The following is an 18,370-nucleotide window of genomic DNA, read 5'->3' as shown; positions in this document are numbered from 1 at the left end:
ATCCATAACCCGGATTTGCCAGGAACCCTTCTTACTCCTCCTACTTGCATGTGACACTGGGCTTAGGATCTGCATAGGAAACACACACACAAGCACACACCTACCTTTGTTGCCTGCAGATGCCTCCTTGGCTGTCCCCAAACGGTATCAAACCAACACCCACGGGAAGCTGTAAGCATAGAGGACATGCCTGCACCCCATTGGACTTACCTGTGTGGGTTAAATCCGGGTTATTTGACAACCTATGGCGGTGATGGTTCTGCTCAGGCAGAGCAGTGCTGATGCTCCTCATAAAGCTGTCGCTGCTGTGAAGGTTCTAGGTGACATCACAAATCCCTATGGTTACATACACAACAAAGCTGGGTTGTTGTTGTTTACACTCTGCAAGGCCTGTGGAAGTGAGTGACATCATAGCACTGTAGATCTGAGGGTTCTAGATGGATGCAACAATCTCCTGTTGCTTCTATGAAGGCCATAATAGACGACATCACCAAACAGCTCCATAGTCACATACACAGCAAAGGAGAGATGTTGTTTACACCTAGTGATGTCAGTGGTATTGAGTGACATCACAGCACAGTGCTAAGGCTCCTGGGCCTGGACACAGCAGCGGCTGCAATATCTCAACGGAGAATACGTTTATATATATGTGTGTGTGTGCGCGTATATATATATATATATATATATATATATATATATATATATATATTTCTCCGCCGAAATCACTTTTAAACCCATTTCCACCTTTTTTTCCCTTCTCTTCCTCTTACTTTTTTTTCACGTTTTTTTACGTTTTTCTCCTTTTCGCCTCTTTTCTGGGCGTATTATTCTTCTTTTTCTTCTTTTTTTTCGTCTAATGCATACCCCATCAGTGCAGCAATGCTTATTCAATACCGCCAGCAGATGGAGACACTGGGGGATAATTTTCTAAGGATTTATACTGATTTTTCCTGTCTGAATTTGTCGCACAGAAAGTTGCAGGCCAAATATGTGTGACATTTCTGCGACTTTAGCTTCTAGAGCATTTTTACAACATTATACATAGGTGCTGAATACATAAAAAGCGACTGTTCAGCGACAGACAAGTCGCATCGGCTGAAAGTAGGCCAGAATGTCAGTCCATGTTGGAGCAGGTTTAGATACAGTCTAAAGTATAGATCTCAAAGTCTGTGCACAGAATTTAGCAAGGGCCTCGCACCTTCTGATGCATCAGGTAGGTGCACAATAGCATAGCCTAACCCTCTGTACTTTGGTCTATATTGATGCGGGACATAGACAGCCAGCTGATGACCAATCCATTAGTGCAATGGATGGCTGGAAGCATTTGTCTTTGCCTTTGCAATACCACAGAAGCAATGCATGGTCAATGTACAGCAATGACACACCTGTGTGAACAGCCAGAAGACCCCCCCCATGTTATGTTACATAGTTACATAGTTAGTACGGTCGAAAAAAGACATATGTCCATCAAGTTCAACCAGGGAATTAAGGGGTAGGGGTGTGGCGCGATATTGGGGAAGGGATGAGATTTTATATTTCTTCATAAGCATTAATCTTATTTTGTCAATTAGGAACATTCAGCACCCACCCGCTATCAAGGCAGCTGCCTATCATGTCATGCCCTACCTGCACAGGTGTGCTGGCTACTCAAATGATCCAATTAAGGAGGCCATTTAGTCAGCAGCAGCAGAAGTCCTGTGCCTGGACGCTCCAACAGCGGCCAGACACAAGCAGAAGCAGAAGCAGCAGAAGCAGCAGCAGCACCACCTTTTGTTTTTTGGCTGCAGCAGCAGCAGCAAGGCCCACAGGGCTGGCTAGCTGGCTAGCCAGCAAGCAGGTAGCAATGAAAGTAGGAATCTTTCTTTTTAACCCTGTAAGGGGGTGGTGCACTGTACCCGAAGATACTGCCATATCGGGTCAATGCATAGGGCGACGGAAGCAAGCTTCGAAATCGGCCCCCGTTCTCAAAAATCCATTTAATATATGGTCCCCAGATAGGGGACGTATCAGATATTAAACTGATAAGAACAGATACTACACTTGATCTTAGCCAAAAGGCCGAGAAGCGATAACCGTGAAAGGGGCGGGCCCAACAAGGTCCCCTTCATGGGCACTATCACTGCTTGCTGTCAGGGAGGCTGCCAGACAATTTTCCATGCACACTCTGGGCTGGGGGGCAGTCAACCACCAGTACACACAGCAGAACCTAAACCCATACCATTATTGCTAAGCAGCAAGACAGGGGCCCATTGCACTCCCACGGGGCCTTTTTAAATGCAATCCATAACCCGGATTTGCCAGGAACCCTTCTTACTCCTCCTACTTGCATGTGACACTGGGCTTAGGATCTGCATAGGAAACACACACACAAGCACACACCTACCTTTGTTGCCTGCAGATGCCTCCTTGGCTGTCCCCAAACGGTATCAAACCAACACCCACGGGAAGCTGTAAGCATAGAGGACATGCCTGCACCCCATTGGACTTACCTGTGTGGGTTAAATCCGGGTTATTTGACAACCTATGGCGGTGATGGTTCTGCTCAGGCAGAGCAGTGCTGATGCTCCTCATAAAGCTGTCGCTCCTGTGAAGGTTCTAGGTGACATCACAAATCCCTATGGTTACATACACAACAAAGCTGGGTTGTTGTTGTTTACACTCTGCAAGGCCTGTGGAAGTGAGTGACATCATAGCACTGTAGTTCTGAGGGTTCTAGATGGATGCAACAATCTCCTGTTGCTTCTATGAAGGCCATAATAGACGACATCACCAAACAGCTCCATAGTCACATACACAGCAAAGGAGAGATGTTGTTTACACCTAGTGATGTCAGTGGTATTGAGTGACATCACAGCACAGTGCTAAGGCTCCTGGGCCTGGACACAGCAGCGGCTGCAATATCTCAACGGAGAATACGTTTATATATATGTGTGTGTGTGCGCGTATATATATATATATATATATATATATATATATATATATATATATTTCTCCGCCGAAATCACTTTTAAACCCATTTCCACCTTTTTTTCCCTTCTCTTCCTCTTACTTTTTTTTCACGTTTTTTTACGTTTTTCTCCTTTTCGCCTCTTTTCTGGGCGTATTATTCTTCTTTTTCTTCTTTTTTTTCGTCTAATGCATACCCCATCAGTGCAGCAATGCTTATTCAATACCGCCAGCAGATGGAGACACTGGGGGATAATTTTCTAAGGATTTATACTGATTTTTCCTGTCTGAATTTGTCGCACAGAAAGTTGCAGGCCAAATATGTGTGACATTTCTGCGACTTTAGCTTCTAGAGCATTTTTACAACATTATACATAGGTGCTGAATACATAAAAAGCGACTGTTCAGCGACAGACAAGTCGCATCGGCTGAAAGTAGGCCAAAATGTCAGTCCATGTTGGAGCAGGTTTAGATACAGTCTAAAGTATAGATCTCAAAGTCTGTGCACAGAATTTAGCAAGGGCCTCGCACCTTCTGATGCATCAGGTAGGTGCACAATAGCATAGCCTAACCCTCTGTACTTTGGTCTATATTGATGCGGGACATAGACAGCCAGCTGATGACCAATCCATTAGTGCAATGGATGGCTGGAAGCATTTGTCTTTGCCTTTGCAATACCACAGAAGCAATGCATGGTCAATGTACAGCAATGACACACCTGTGTGAACAGCCAGGAGACCCCCCCCATGTTATGTTACATAGTTACATAGTTAGTACGGTCGAAAAAAGACATATGTCCATCAAGTTCAACCAGGGAATTAAGGGGTAGGGGTGTGGCGCGATATTGGGGAAGGGATGAGATTTTATATTTCTTCATAAGCATTAATCTTATTTTGTCAATTAGGAACATTCAGCACCCACCCGCTATCAAGGCAGCTGCCTATCATGTCATGCCCTACCTGCACAGGTGTGCTGGCTACTCAAATGATCCAATTAAGGAGGCCATTTAGTCAGCAGCAGCAGAAGTCCTGTGCCTGGACGCTCCAACAGCGGCCAGACACAAGCAGAAGCAGAAGCAGCAGAAGCAGCAGCAGCACCACCTTTTGTTTTTTGGCTGCAGCAGCAGCAGCAAGGCCCACAGGGCTGGCTAGCTGGCTAGCCAGCAAGCAGGTAGCAATGAAAGTAGGAATCTTTCTTTTTAACCCTGTAAGGGGGTGGTGCACTGTACCCGAAGATACTGCCATATCGGGTCAATGCATAGGGCGACGGAAGCAAGCTTCGAAATCGGCCCCCGTTCTCAAAAATCCATTTAATATATGGTCCCCAGATAGGGGACGTATCAGATATTAAACTGATAAGAACAGATACTACACTTGATCTTAGCCAAAAGGCCGAGAAGCGATAACCGTGAAAGGGGCGGGCCCAACAAGGTCCCCTTCATGGGCACTATCACTGCTTGCTGTCAGGGAGGCTGCCAGACAATTTTCCATGCACACTCTGGGCTGGGGGGCAGTCAACCACCAGTACACACAGCAGAACCTAAACCCATACCATTATTGCTAAGCAGCAAGACAGGGGCCCATTGCACTCCCACGGGGCCTTTTTAAATGCAATCCATAACCCGGATTTGCCAGGAACCCTTCTTACTCCTCCTACTTGCATGTGACACTGGGCTTAGGATCTGCATAGGAAACACACACACAAGCACACACCTACCTTTGTTGCCTGCAGATGCCTCCTTGGCTGTCCCCAAACGGTATCAAACCAACACCCACGGGAAGCTGTAAGCATAGAGGACATGCCTGCACCCCATTGGACTTACCTGTGTGGGTTAAATCCGGGTTATTTGACAACCTATGGCGGTGATGGTTCTGCTCAGGCAGAGCAGTGCTGATGCTCCTCATAAAGCTGTCGCTGCTGTGAAGGTTCTAGGTGACATCACAAATCCCTATGGTTACATACACAACAAAGCTGGGTTGTTGTTGTTTACACTCTGCAAGGCCTGTGGAAGTGAGTGACATCATAGCACTGTAGTTCTGAGGGTTCTAGATGGATGCAACAATCTCCTGTTGCTTCTATGAAGGCCGTAATAGACGACATCACCAAACAGCTCCATAGTCACATACACAGCAAAGGAGAGATGTTGTTTACACCTAGTGATGTCAGTGGTATTGAGTGACATCACAGCACAGTGCTAAGGCTCCTGGGCCTGGACACAGCAGCGGCTGCAATATCTCAACGGAGAATACGTTTATATATATGTGTGTGTGTGCGCGTATATATATATATATATATATATATATATATATATATATATATATTTCTCCGCCGAAATCACTTTTAAACCCATTTCCACCTTTTTTTCCCTTCTCTTCCTCTTACTTTTTTTTCACGTTTTTTTACGTTTTTCTCCTTTTCGCCTCTTTTCTGGGCGTATTATTCTTCTTTTTCTTCTTTTTTTTCGTCTAATGCATACCCCATCAGTGCAGCAATGCTTATTCAATACCGCCAGCAGATGGAGACACTGGGGGATAATTTTCTAAGGATTTATACTGATTTTTCCTGTCTGAATTTGTCGCACAGAAAGTTGCAGGCCAAATATGTGTGACATTTCTGCGACTTTAGCTTCTAGAGCATTTTTACAACATTATACATAGGTGCTGAATACATAAAAAGCGACTGTTCAGCGACAGACAAGTCGCATCGGCTGAAAGTAGGCCAGAATGTCAGTCCATGTTGGAGCAGGTTTAGATACAGTCTAAAGTATAGATCTCAAAGTCTGTGCACAGAATTTAGCAAGGGCCTCGCACCTTCTGATGCATCAGGTAGGTGCACAATAGCATAGCCTAACCCTCTGTACTTTGGTCTATATTGATGCGGGACATAGACAGCCAGCTGATGACCAATCCATTAGTGCAATGGATGGCTGGAAGCATTTGTCTTTGCCTTTGCAATACCACAGAAGCAATGCATGGTCAATGTACAGCAATGACACACCTGTGTGAACAGCCAGGAGACCCCCCCCATGTTATGTTACATAGTTACATAGTTAGTACGGTCGAAAAAAGACAAATGTCCATCAAGTTCAACCAGGGAATTAAGGGGTAGGGGTGTGGCGCGATATTGGGGAAGGGATGAGATTTTATATTTCTTCATAAGCATTAATCTTATTTTGTCAATTAGGAACATTCAGCACCCACCCGCTATCAAGGCAGCTGCCTATCATGTCATGCCCTACCTGCACAGGTGTGCTGGCTACTCAAATGATCCAATTAAGGAGGCCATTTAGTCAGCAGCAGCAGAAGTCCTGTGCCTGGACGCTCCAACAGCGGCCAGACACAAGCAGAAGCAGAAGCAGCAGAAGCAGCAGCAGCACCACCTTTTGTTTTTTGGCTGCAGCAGCAGCAGCAAGGCCCACAGGGCTGGCTAGCTGGCTAGCCAACAAGCAGGTAGCAATGAAAGTAGGAATCTTTCTTTTTAACCCTGTAAGGGGGTGGTGCACTGTACCCGAAGATACTGCCATATCGGGTCAATGCATAGGGCGACGGAAGCAAGCTTCGAAATCGGCCCCCGTTCTCAAAAATCCATTTAATATATGGTCCCCAGATAGGGGACGTATCAGATATTAAACTGATAAGAACAGATACTACACTTGATCTTAGCCAAAAGGCCGAGAAGCGATAACCGTGAAAGGGGCGGGCCCAACAAGGTCCCCTTCATGGGCACTATCACTGCTTGCTGTCAGGGAGGCTGCCAGACAATTTTCCATGCACACTCTGGGCTGGGGGGCAGTCAACCACCAGTACACACAGCAGAACCTAAACCCATACCATTATTGCTAAGCAGCAAGACAGGGGCCCATTGCACTCCCACGGGGCCTTTTTAAATGCAATCCATAACCCGGATTTGCCAGGAACCCTTCTTACTCCTCCTACTTGCATGTGACACTGGGCTTAGGATCTGCATAGGAAACACACACACAAGCACACACCTACCTTTGTTGCCTGCAGATGCCTCCTTGGCTGTCCCCAAACGGTATCAAACCAACACCCACGGGAAGCTGTAAGCATAGAGGACATGCCTGCACCCCATTGGACTTACCTGTGTGGGTTAAATCCGGGTTATTTGACAACCTATGGCGGTGATGGTTCTGCTCAGGCAGAGCAGTGCTGATGCTCCTCATAAAGCTGTCGCTGCTGTGAAGGTTCTAGGTGACATCACAAATCCCTATGGTTACATACACAACAAAGCTGGGTTGTTGTTGTTTACACTCTGCAAGGCCTGTGGAAGTGAGTGACATCATAGCACTGTAGTTCTGAGGGTTCTAGATGGATGCAACAATCTCCTGTTGCTTCTATGAAGGCCATAATAGACGACATCACCAAACAGCTCCATAGTCACATACACAGCAAAGGAGAGATGTTGTTTACACCTAGTGATGTCAGTGGTATTGAGTGACATCACAGCACAGTGCTAAGGCTCCTGGGCCTGGACACAGCAGCGGCTGCAATATCTCAACGGAGAATACGTTTATATATATGTGTGTGTGTGCGCGTATATATATATATATATATATATATATATATATATATATATATATATATATATTTCTCCGCCGAAATCACTTTTAAACCCATTTCCACCTTTTTTTCCCTTCTCTTCCTCTTACTTTTTTTTCACGTTTTTTTACGTTTTTCTCCTTTTCGCCTCTTTTCTGGGCGTATTATTCTTCTTTTTCTTCTTTTTTTTCATCTAATGCATACCCCATCAGTGCAGCAATGCTTATTCAATACCGCCAGCAGATGGAGACACTGGGGGATAATTTTCTAAGGATTTATACTGATTTTTCCTGTCTGAATTTGTCGCACAGAAAGTTGCAGGCCAAATATGTGTGACATTTCTGCGACTTTAGCTTCTAGAGCATTTTTACAACATTATACATAGGTGCTGAATACATAAAAAGCGACTGTTCAGCGACAGACAAGTCGCATCGGCTGAAAGTAGGCCAGAATGTCAGTCCATGTTGGAGAAGGTTTAGATACAGTCTAAAGTATAGATCTCAAAGTCTGTGCACAGAATTTAGCAAGGGCCTCGCACCTTCTGATGCATCAGGTAGGTGCACAATAGCATAGCCTAACCCTCTGTACTTTGGTCTATATTGATGCGGGACATAGACAGCCAGCTGATGACCAATCCATTAGTGCAATGGATGGCTGGAAGCATTTGTCTTTGCCTTTGCAATACCACAGAAGCAATGCATGGTCAATGTACAGCAATGACACACCTGTGTGAACAGCCAGGAGACCCCCCCCATGTTATGTTACATAGTTACATAGTTAGTACGGTCGAAAAAAGACATATGTCCATCAAGTTCAACCAGGGAATTAAGGGGTAGGGGTGTGGCGCGATATTGGGGAAGGGATGAGATTTTATATTTCTTCATAAGCATTAATCTTATTTTGTCAATTAGGAACATTCAGCACCCACCCGCTATCAAGGCAGCTGCCTATCATGTCATGCCCTACCTGCACAGGTGTGCTGGCTACTCAAATGATCCAATTAAGGAGGCCATTTAGTCAGCAGCAGCAGAAGTCCTGTGCCTGGACGCTCCAACAGCGGCCAGACACAAGCAGAAGCAGAAGCAGCAGAAGCAGCAGCAGCACCACCTTTTGTTTTTTGGCTGCAGCAGCAGCAGCAAGGCCCACAGGGCTGGCTAGCTGGCTAGCCAGCAAGCAGGTAGCAATGAAAGTAGGAATCTTTCTTTTTAACCCTGTAAGGGGGTGGTGCACTGTACCCGAAGATACTGCCATATCGGGTCAATGCATAGGGCGACGGAAGCAAGCTTCGAAATCGGCCCCCGTTCTCAAAAATCCATTTAATATATGGTCCCCAGATAGGGGACGTATCAGATATTAAACTGATAAGAACAGATACTACACTTGATCTTAGCCAAAAGGCCGAGAAGCGATAACCGTGAAAGGGGCGGGCCCAACAAGGTCCCCTTCATGGGCACTATCACTGCTTGCTGTCAGGGAGGCTGCCAGACAATTTTCCATGCACACTCTGGGCTGGGGGGCAGTCAACCACCAGTACACACAGCAGAACCTAAACCCATACCATTATTGCTAAGCAGCAAGACAGGGGCCCATTGCACTCCCACGGGGCCTTTTTAAATGCAATCCATAACCCGGATTTGCCAGGAACCCTTCTTACTCCTCCTACTTGCATGTGACACTGGGCTTAGGATCTGCATAGGAAACACACACACAAGCACACACCTACCTTTGTTGCCTGCAGATGCCTCCTTGGCTGTCCCCAAACGGTATCAAACCAACACCCACGGGAAGCTGTAAGCATAGAGGACATGCCTGCACCCCATTGGACTTACCTGTGTGGGTTAAATCCGGGTTATTTGACAACCTATGGCGGTGATGGTTCTGCTCAGGCAGAGCAGTGCTGATGCTCCTCATAAAGCTGTCGCTGCTGTGAAGGTTCTAGGTGACATCACAAATCCCTATGGTTACATACACAACAAAGCTGGGTTGTTGTTGTTTACACTCTGCAAGGCCTGTGGAAGTGAGTGACATCATAGCACTGTAGTTCTGAGGGTTCTAGATGGATGCAACAATCTCCTGTTGCTTCTATGAAGGCCATAATAGACGACATCACCAAACAGCTCCATAGTCACATACACAGCAAAGGAGAGATGTTGTTTACACCTAGTGATGTCAGTGGTATTGAGTGACATCACAGCACAGTGCTAAGGCTCCTGGGCCTGGACACAGCAGCGGCTGCAATATCTCAACGGAGAATACGTTTATATATATGTGTGTGTGTGCGCGTATATATATATATATATATATATATATATATATATATATATATATTTCTCCGCCGAAATCACTTTTAAACCCATTTCCACCTTTTTTTCCCTTCTCTTCCTCTTACTTTTTTTTCACGTTTTTTTACGTTTTTCTCCTTTTCGCCTCTTTTCTGGGCGTATTATTCTTCTTTTTCTTCTTTTTTTTCGTCTAATGCATACCCCATCAGTGCAGCAATGCTTATTCAATACCGCCAGCAGATGGAGACACTGGGGGATAATTTTCTAAGGATTTATACTGATTTTTCCTGTCTGAATTTGTCGCACAGAAAGTTGCAGGCCAAATATGTGTGACATTTCTGCGACTTTAGCTTCTAGAGCATTTTTACAACATTATACATAGGTGCTGAATACATAAAAAGCGACTGTTCAGCGACAGACAAGTCGCATCGGCTGAAAGTAGGCCAGAATGTCAGTCCATGTTGGAGCAGGTTTAGATACAGTCTAAAGTATAGATCTCAAAGTCTGTGCACAGAATTTAGCAAGGGCCTCGCACCTTCTGATGCATCAGGTAGGTGCACAATAGCATAGCCTAACCCTCTGTACTTTGGTCTATATTGATGCGGGACATAGACAGCCAGCTGATGACCAATCCATTAGTGCAATGGATGGCTGGAAGCATTTGTCTTTGCCTTTGCAATACCACAGAAGCAATGCATGGTCAATGTACAGCAATGACACACCTGTGTGAACAGCCAGGAGACCCCCCCCATGTTATGTTACATAGTTACATAGTTAGTACGGTCGAAAAAAGACATATGTCCATCAAGTTCAACCAGGGAATTAAGGGGTAGGGGTGTGGCGCGATATTGGGGAAGGGATGAGATTTTATATTTCTTCATAAGCATTAATCTTATTTTGTCAATTAGGAACATTCAGCACCCACCCGCTATCAAGGCAGCTGCCTATCATGTCATGCCCTACCTGCACAGGTGTGCTGGCTACTCAAATGATCCAATTAAGGAGGCCATTTAGTCAGCAGCAGCAGAAGTCCTGTGCCTGGACGCTCCAACAGCGGCCAGACACAAGCAGAAGCAGAAGCAGCAGAAGCAGCAGCAGCACCACCTTTTGTTTTTTGGCTGCAGCAGCAGCAGCAAGGCCCACAGGGCTGGCTAGCTGGCTAGCCAGCAAGCAGGTAGCAATGAAAGTAGGAATCTTTCTTTTTAACCCTGTAAGGGGGTGGTGCACTGTACCCGAAGATACTGCCATATCGGGTCAATGCATAGGGCGACGGAAGCAAGCTTCGAAATCGGCCCCCGTTCTCAAAAATCCATTTAATATATGGTCCCCAGATAGGGGACGTATCAGATATTAAACTGATAAGAACAGATACTACACTTGATCTTAGCCAAAAGGCCGAGAAGCGATAACCGTGAAAGGGGCGGGCCCAACAAGGTCCCCTTCATGGGCACTATCACTGCTTGCTGTCAGGGAGGCTGCCAGACAATTTTCCATGCACACTCTGGGCTGGGGGGCAGTCAACCACCAGTACACACAGCAGAACCTAAACCCATACCATTATTGCTAAGCAGCAAGACAGGGGCCCATTGCACTCCCACGGGGCCTTTTTAAATGCAATCCATAACCCGGATTTGCCAGGAACCCTTCTTACTCCTCCTACTTGCATGTGACACTGGGCTTAGGATCTGCATAGGAAACACACACACAAGCACACACCTACCTTTGTTGCCTGCAGATGCCTCCTTGGCTGTCCCCAAACGGTATCAAACCAACACCCACGGGAAGCTGTAAGCATAGAGGACATGCCTGCACCCCATTGGACTTACCTGTGTGGGTTAAATCCGGGTTATTTGACAACCTATGGCGGTGATGGTTCTGCTCAGGCAGAGCAGTGCTGATGCTCCTCATAAAGCTGTCGCTGCTGTGAAGGTTCTAGGTGACATCACAAATCCCTATGGTTACATACACAACAAAGCTGGGTTGTTGTTGTTTACACTCTGCAAGGCCTGTGGAAGTGAGTGACATCATAGCACTGTAGTTCTGAGGGTTCTAGATGGATGCAACAATCTCCTGTTGCTTCTATGAAGGCCATAATAGACGACATCACCAAACAGCTCCATAGTCACATACACAGCAAAGGAGAGATGTTGTTTACACCTAGTGATGTCAGTGGTATTGAGTGACATCACAGCACAGTGCTAAGGCTCCTGGGCCTGGACACAGCAGCGGCTGCAATATCTCAACGGAGAATACGTTTATATATATGTGTGTGTGTGCGCGTATATATATATATATATATATATATATATATATATATATATATATATATTTCTCCGCCGAAATCACTTTTAAACCCATTTCCACCTTTTTTTCCCTTCTCTTCCTCTTACTTTTTTTTCACGTTTTTTTTACGTTTTTCTCCTTTTCGCCTCTTTTCTGGGCGTATTATTCTTCTTTTTCTTCTTTTTTTTCGTCTAATGCATACCCCATCAGTGCAGCAATGCTTATTCAATACCGCCAGCAGATGGAGACACTGGGGGATAATTTTCTAAGGATTTATACTGATTTTTCCTGTCTGAATTTGTCGCACAGAAAGTTGCAGGCCAAATATGTGTGACATTTCTGCGACTTTAGCTTCTAGAGCATTTTTACAACATTATACATAGGTGCTGAATACATAAAAAGCGACTGTTCAGCGACAGACAAGTCGCATCGGCTGAAAGTAGGCCAGAATGTCAGTCCATGTTGGAGCAGGTTTAGATACAGTCTAAAGTATAGATCTCAAAGTCTGTGCACAGAATTTAGCAAGGGCCTCGCACCTTCTGATGCATCAGGTAGGTGCACAATAGCATAGCCTAACCCTCTGTACTTTGGTCTATATTGATGCGGGACATAGACAGCCAGCTGATGACCAATCCATTAGTGCAATGGATGGCTGGAAGCATTTGTCTTTGCCTTTGCAATACCACAGAAGCAATGCATGGTCAATGTACAGCAATGACACACCTGTGTGAACAGCCAGGAGACCCCCCCCATGTTATGTTACATAGTTACATAGTTAGTACGGTCGAAAAAAGACATATGTCCATCAAGTTCAACCAGGGAATTAAGGGGTAGGGGTGTGGCGCGATATTGGGGAAGGGATGAGATTTTATATTTCTTCATAAGCATTAATCTTATTTTGTCAATTAGGAACATTCAGCACCCACCCGCTATCAAGGCAGCTGCCTATCATGTCATGCCCTACCTGCACAGGTGTGCTGGCTACTCAAATGATCCAATTAAGGAGGCCATTTAGTCAGCAGCAGCAGAAGTCCTGTGCCTGGACGCTCCAACAGCGGCCAGACACAAGCAGAAGCAGAAGCAGCAGAAGCAGCAGCAGCACCACCTTTTGTTTTTTGGCTGCAGCAGCAGCAGCAAGGCCCACAGGGCTGGCTAGCTGGCTAGCCAGCAAGCAGGTAGCAATGAAAGTAGGAATCTTTCTTTTTAACCCTGTAAGGGGGTGGTGCACTGTACCCGAAGATACTGCCATATCGGGTCAATGCATAGGGCGACGGAAGCAAGCTTCGAAATCGGCCCCCGTTCTCAAAAATCCATTTAATATATGGTCCCCAGATAGGGGACGTATCAGATATTAAACTGATAAGAACAGATACTACACTTGATCTTAGCCAAAAGGCCGAGAAGCGATAACCGTGAAAGGGGCGGGCCCAACAAGGTCCCCTTCATGGGCACTATCACTGCTTGCTGTCAGGGAGGCTGCCAGACAATTTTCCATGCACACTCTGGGCTGGGGGGCAGTCAACCACCAGTACACACAGCAGAACCTAAACCCATACCATTATTGCTAAGCAGCAAGACAGGGGCCCATTGCACTCCCACGGGGCCTTTTTAAATGCAATCCATAACCCGGATTTGCCAGGAACCCTTCTTACTCCTCCTACTTGCATGTGACACTGGGCTTAGGATCTGCATAGGAAACACACACACAAGCACACACCTACCTTTGTTGCCTGCAGATGCCTCCTTGGCTGTCCCCAAACGGTATCAAACCAACACCCACGGGAAGCTGTAAGCATAGAGGACATGCCTGCACCCCATTGGACTTACCTGTGTGGGTTAAATCCGGGTTATTTGACAACCTATGGCGGTGATGGTTCTGCTCAGGCAGAGCAGTGCTGATGCTCCTCATAAAGCTGTCGCTGCTGTGAAGGTTCTAGGTGACATCACAAATCCCTATGGTTACATACACAACAAAGCTGGGTTGTTGTTGTTTACACTCTGCAAGGCCTGTGGAAGTGAGTGACATCATAGCACTGTAGTTCTGAGGGTTCTAGATGGATGCAACAATCTCCTGTTGCTTCTATGAAGGCCATAATAGACGACATCACCAAACAGCTCCATAGTCACATACACAGCAAAGGAGAGATGTTGTTTACACATAGTGATGTCAGTGGTATTGAGTGACATCACAGCACAGTGCTAAGGCTCCTGGGCCTGGACACAGCAGCGGCTGCAATATCTCAACGGAGAATACGTTTATATATATGTGTGTGTGTGCGCGTATATATATATATATATATATATATATATATATATATATATATTTCTCCGCCGAAATCACTTTTAAACCCATTTCCACCTTTTTTTCCCTTCTCTTCCTCTTACTTTTTTTTCACGTTTTTTTACGTTTTTCTCCTTTTCGCCTCTTTTCTGGGCGTATTATTCTTCTTTTTCTTCTTTTTTTTCGTCTAATGCATACCCCATCAGTGCAGCAATGCTTATTCAATACCGCCAGCAGATGGAGACACTGGGGGATAATTTTCTAAGGATTTATACTGATTTTTCCTGTCTGAATTTGTCGCACAGAAAGTTGCAGGCCAAATATGTGTGACATTTCTGCGACTTTAGCTTCTAGAGCATTTTTACAACATTATACATAGGTGCTGAATACATAAAAAGCGACTGTTCAGCGACAGACAAGTCGCATCGGCTGAAAGTAGGCCAGAATGTCAGTCCATGTTGGAGCAGGTTTAGATACAGTCTAAAGTATAGATCTCAAAGTCTGTGCACAGAATTTAGCAAGGGCCTCGCACCTTCTGATGCATCAGGTAGGTGCACAATAGCATAGCCTAACCCTCTGTACTTTGGTCTATATTGATGCGGGACATAGACAGCCAGCTGATGACCAATCCATTAGTGCAATGGATGGCTGGAAGCATTTGTCTTTGCCTTTGCAATACCACAGAAGCAATGCATGGTCAATGTACAGCAATGACACACCTGTGTGAACAGCCAGGAGACCCCCCCCATGTTATGTTACATAGTTACATAGTTAGTACGGTCGAAAAAAGACATATGTCCATCAAGTTCAACCAGGGAATTAAGGGGTAGGGGTGTGGCGCGATATTGGGGAAGGGATGAGATTTTATATTTCTTCATAAGCATTAATCTTATTTTGTCAATTAGGAACATTCAGCACCCACCCGCTATCAAGGCAGCTGCCTATCATGTCATGCCCTACCTGCACAGGTGTGCTGGCTACTCAAATGATCCAATTAAGGAGGCCATTTAGTCAGCAGCAGCAGAAGTCCTGTGCCTGGACGCTCCAACAGCGGCCAGACACAAGCAGAAGCAGAAGCAGCAGAAGCAGCAGCAGCACCACCTTTTGTTTTTTGGCTGCAGCAGCAGCAGCAAGGCCCACAGGGCTGGCTAGCTGGCTAGCCAGCAAGCAGGTAGCAATGAAAGTAGGAATCTTTCTTTTTAACCCTGTAAGGGGGTGGTGCACTGTACCCGAAGATACTGCCATATCGGGTCAATGCATAGGGCGACGGAAGCAAGCTTCGAAATCGGCCCCCGTTCTCAAAAATCCATTTAATATATGGTCCCCAGATAGGGGACGTATCAGATATTAAACTGATAAGAACAGATACTACACTTGATCTTAGCCAAAAGGCCGAGAAGCGATAACCGTGAAAGGGGCGGGCCCAACAAGGTCCCCTTCATGGGCACTATCACTGCTTGCTGTCAGGGAGGCTGCCAGACAATTTTCCATGCACACTCTGGGCTGGGGGGCAGTCAACCACCAGTACACACAGCAGAACCTAAACCCATACCATTATTGCTAAGCAGCAAGACAGGGGCCCATTGCACTCCCACGGGGCCTTTTTAAATGCAATCCATAACCCGGATTTGCCAGGAACCCTTCTTACTCCTCCTACTTGCATGTGACACTGGGCTTAGGATCTGCATAGGAAACACACACACAAGCACACACCTACCTTTGTTGCCTGCAGATGCCTCCTTGGCTGTCCCCAAACGGTATCAAACCAACACCCACGGGAAGCTGTAAGCATAGAGGACATGCCTGCACCCCATTGGACTTACCTGTGTGGGTTAAATCCGGGTTATTTGACAACCTATGGCGGTGATGGTTCTGCTCAGGCAGAGCAGTGCTGATGCTCCTCATAAAGCTGTCGCTGCTGTGAAGGTTCTAGGTGACATCACAAATCCCTATGGTTACATACACAACAAAGCTGGGTTGTTGTTGTTTACACTCTGCAAGGCCTGTGGAAGTGAGTGACATCATAGCACTGTAGTTCTGAGGGTTCTAGATGGATGCAACAATCTCCTGTTGCTTCTATGAAGGCCATAATAGACGACATCACCAAACAGCTCCATAGTCACATACACAGCAAAGGAGAGATGTTGTTTACACCTAGTGATGTCAGTGGTATTGAGTGACATCACAGCACAGTGCTAAGGCTCCTGGGCCTGGACACAGCAGCGGCTGCAATATCTCAACGGAGAATACGTTTATATATATGTGTGTGTGTGCGCGTATATATATATATATATATATATATATATATATATATTTCTCCGCCGAAATCACTTTTAAACCCATTTCCACCTTTTTTTTCCCTTCTCTTCCTCTTACTTTTTTTTCACGTTTTTTTACGTTTTTCTCCTTTTCGCCTCTTTTCTGGGCGTATTATTCTTCTTTTTCTTCTTTTTTTTCGTCTAATGCATACCCCATCAGTGCAGCAATGCTTATTCAATACCGCCAGCAGATGGAGACACTGGGGGATAATTTTCTAAGGATTTATACTGATTTTTCCTGTCTGAATTTGTCGCACAGAAAGTTGCAGGCCAAATATGTGTGACATTTCTGCGACTTTAGCTTCTAGAGCATTTTTACAACATTATACATAGGTGCTGAATACATAAAAAGCGACTGTTCAGCGACAGACAAGTCGCATCGGCTGAAAGTAGGCCAGAATGTCAGTCCATGTTGGAGCAGGTTTAGATACAGTCTAAAGTATAGATCTCAAAGTCTGTGCACAGAATTTAGCAAGGGCCTCGCACCTTCTGATGCATCAGGTAGGTGCACAATAGCATAGCCTAACCCTCTGTACTTTGGTCTATATTGATGCGGGACATAGACAGCCAGCTGATGACCAATCCATTAGTGCAATGGATGGCTGGAAGCATTTGTCTTTGCCTTTGCAATACCACAGAAGCAATGCATGGTCAATGTACAGCAATGACACACCTGTGTGAACAGCCAGGAGACCCCCCCCATGTTATGTTACATAGTTACATAGTTAGTACGGTCGAAAAAAGACATATGTCCATCAAGTTCAACCAGGGAATTAAGGGGTAGGGGTGTGGCGCGATATTGGGGAAGGGATGAGATTTTATATTTCTTCATAAGCATTAATCTTATTTTGTCAATTAGGAACATTCAGCACCCACCCGCTATCAAGGCAGCTGCCTATCATGTCATGCCCTACCTGCACAGGTGTGCTGGCTACTCAAATGATCCAATTAAGGAGGCCATTTAGTCAGCAGCAGCAGAAGTCCTGTGCCTGGACGCTCCAACAGCGGCCAGACACAAGCAGAAGCAGAAGCAGCAGAAGCAGCAGCAGCACCACCTTTTGTTTTTTGGCTGCAGCAGCAGCAGCAAGGCCCACAGGGCTGGCTAGCTGGCTAGCCAGCAAGCAGGTAGCAATGAAAGTAGGAATCTTTCTTTTTAACCCTGTAAGGGGGTGGTGCACTGTACCCGAAGATACTGCCATATCGGGTCAATGCATAGGGCGACGGAAGCAAGCTTCGAAATCGGCCCCCGTTCTCAAAAATCCATTTAATATATGGTCCCCAGATAGGGGACGTATCAGATATTAAACTGATAAGAACAGATTTTTTTTTTTAACTTGACTACCCTTACGGGGGCAACTTTATTAAAAATTAAATAATGTTAACAAAGTTGTGCAAATATGTCAATAAATACAGTTACATATAAATAACATATTTACAACATATTAAAACATAAAATGGGCACTTGGTGGCTTTACAAGATAGAATTCCATTCTTTTAAAAACCATTTTCTAGATAAAAGCGGAAATCTCTTCTTGTCTAAAAGATAGTACTGGTACATTTCATAAAAACAGATAGATAAAATGTCCTTCACAGATAAAACCTCATGCTTGAACAATAAAATATTCCTGGCCTTCCACAGAGCTGCCTTCACACAGTTTATGATCTTCCATGCAATAGTCTCTTGAGTCCGTGTTGGGCATT

At 45.5% G+C, this 18,370-nt stretch overlaps 7 non-coding genes and 1 pseudogene across 7 annotated transcripts; all 8 read right to left on the bottom strand.

Annotated features, from left to right (window-relative positions):
• Positions 1-1,879: 1,879 nt before the first annotated feature.
• LOC130307976 (U2 spliceosomal RNA) lies at positions 1,880-2,070 on the bottom strand. The gene has a single exon (XR_008857054.1). It is a non-coding gene; the product is annotated as a U2 spliceosomal RNA (small nuclear RNA).
• A 2,088-nt stretch (positions 2,071-4,158) lies between these two features.
• LOC130307975 (U2 spliceosomal RNA) lies at positions 4,159-4,349 on the bottom strand. Its single transcript, XR_008857053.1, has one exon. It is a non-coding gene; the product is annotated as a U2 spliceosomal RNA (small nuclear RNA).
• Positions 4,350-6,437: 2,088 nt separating this feature from the next.
• On the bottom strand, positions 6,438-6,628 carry LOC130307974 (U2 spliceosomal RNA). The gene has a single exon (XR_008857052.1). It is a non-coding gene; the product is annotated as a U2 spliceosomal RNA (small nuclear RNA).
• A 2,096-nt stretch (positions 6,629-8,724) lies between these two features.
• LOC130307973 (U2 spliceosomal RNA) lies at positions 8,725-8,915 on the bottom strand. The gene has a single exon (XR_008857051.1). It is a non-coding gene; the product is annotated as a U2 spliceosomal RNA (small nuclear RNA).
• Positions 8,916-11,003: 2,088 nt separating this feature from the next.
• LOC130307972 (U2 spliceosomal RNA) lies at positions 11,004-11,194 on the bottom strand. The gene has a single exon (XR_008857050.1). It is a non-coding gene; the product is annotated as a U2 spliceosomal RNA (small nuclear RNA).
• A 2,093-nt stretch (positions 11,195-13,287) lies between these two features.
• On the bottom strand, positions 13,288-13,478 carry LOC130307971 (U2 spliceosomal RNA). Its single transcript, XR_008857049.1, has one exon. It is a non-coding gene; the product is annotated as a U2 spliceosomal RNA (small nuclear RNA).
• A 2,086-nt stretch (positions 13,479-15,564) lies between these two features.
• Positions 15,565-15,755, bottom strand: LOC130307969 (U2 spliceosomal RNA). The gene has a single exon (XR_008857047.1). It is a non-coding gene; the product is annotated as a U2 spliceosomal RNA (small nuclear RNA).
• Positions 15,756-17,836: 2,081 nt separating this feature from the next.
• LOC130307994 (U2 spliceosomal RNA) lies at positions 17,837-18,041 on the bottom strand (annotated as a pseudogene).
• Positions 18,042-18,370: the final 329 nt, after the last annotated feature.

This window comes from Hyla sarda, unplaced genomic scaffold, assembly GCF_029499605.1.
Source record: "Hyla sarda isolate aHylSar1 unplaced genomic scaffold, aHylSar1.hap1 scaffold_1450, whole genome shotgun sequence".
In the NCBI taxonomy this organism is placed as follows: domain Eukaryota; kingdom Metazoa; phylum Chordata; class Amphibia; order Anura; family Hylidae; genus Hyla; species Hyla sarda.
This window is presented reverse-complemented; position numbering and strand designations above follow the sequence as displayed.